Source organism: Aedes albopictus, chromosome 3, assembly GCF_035046485.1.
Source record: "Aedes albopictus strain Foshan chromosome 3, AalbF5, whole genome shotgun sequence".
Taxonomy (NCBI): domain Eukaryota; kingdom Metazoa; phylum Arthropoda; class Insecta; order Diptera; family Culicidae; genus Aedes; species Aedes albopictus.
The window spans coordinates 65250698-65252082 of NC_085138.1; the positions used below are offsets into that span (position 1 = coordinate 65250698).

General features: G+C 43.2%; 1 pseudogene; it reads left to right on the forward strand.

Annotated features, from left to right (window-relative positions):
* The first annotated feature begins 407 nt into the window (after nucleotides 1–407).
* On the forward strand, nucleotides 408–819 carry LOC115254557 (small ribosomal subunit protein eS17-like; annotated as a pseudogene).
* Nucleotides 820–1385: the final 566 nt, after the last annotated feature.

Here is a 1385-nt window from a genome sequence, read left to right on the forward strand (position 1 = left end):
AAATCTCATCAAGGTAAGCTATGACTTTTGATATTCTCAAATGTCAAAATATTTCTCCAATTTGTTCATTGAATGCCTCCCTTCAAATCTGGCTTAAGAGAAAATTAACAACCAAGGATCCTGCTTTTAAACTTTCAGAAGATCAATATCACGGAGGATTCCTAGTTTGGCTTCAACACGTAACTATTGAATCGTAATCATTCAGCCATAGAACAAATACCATGAAAGCCTCTACTCGCATTGGACTTTTCATTCTTTATATTTACTGTTCAATGAAATCTGAACTTCAACTTTAGGGGTTATCTTAATATGAATGTATGGTAGGCACAAAGTTTCACGAGCTATACTCATTCATAGCTATCTCATCAACCCTTTTTCCTCACGTTTTCATAGTGAACGACAGCAGCGAAACTTGAACCAAAATGGGTCGCGTTCGTACAAAGACCGTCAAGAAGGCCTCTAAGGTCATCTTTGAGAAGTACTAAACCCGGCTGACGATGGATTTCCACACAAACAAGCGCATCGTCGAGGAAGTGGCCATCATTCCCACTAATCCCCTGCGCAACAAGATCGCTGGTTTCGTGACACGCCTGATGAAGCGTCTGAGCCACTCGCAGGTCCGTGGTATCTTCATCAAGCTGCAGGAGGAGGAACGTGAACGCAGAGATAACTACGTACCGGAAGTGTCCGCTCTGGAGCAGGACATCATCGAAGTGAATCCGAAGTCCAAGGAGATGTTGAAGCAGCTGGACTTCAACAACATCGTTGTCCAGGTGACCAACCCGTCGGCGCAGGGCTACAGCCGTCGCAACTAAGTCTGCTGCATGGAAAAATCAAGTCTCGTCTATTTGTTTGTTTCAATGGAGCAAATTTCAATAAACTAAAAGATCCATCATATTCTGAATTTGGCATATTGACTTTAATGAAAGTAATCTACACTCTATGAGAGATGTATTTTAGTTTGTTACGTTTTTCTCAAAAAATCAGTCACTTCATTATTTTGACAACTCCATCAGTGATCATTCTATCACTATCAGAGTGTAGTCTATTAGGATCTTGCCTTCTCTATCAGAGTACAGTAAGATTTCTGTGGTACTCCGCCTTCTCTATCGGAGTCCACGGAACCTCTGCCTTCTCTATCAGGGTCCAATCTTATCCTTCTGGTACTCCGCCTTCTCTATCGGAGTCCAGTCTCAAGGGATCTCTGCCTTTCTCTATCAGAGTCCCGAAGGATTTCTGTGGTACTCCGCCTTCTCTGTCGGAATCCACGGGACCACTGCCTTCTCTATCAGGGTCCAATCTTATTCTTCTGGTACTCCGCCTTCTCTATCGGAGCCCAGACTAACAACTGTCTCTCTATCATACCACAGCACTTCTAACCGATG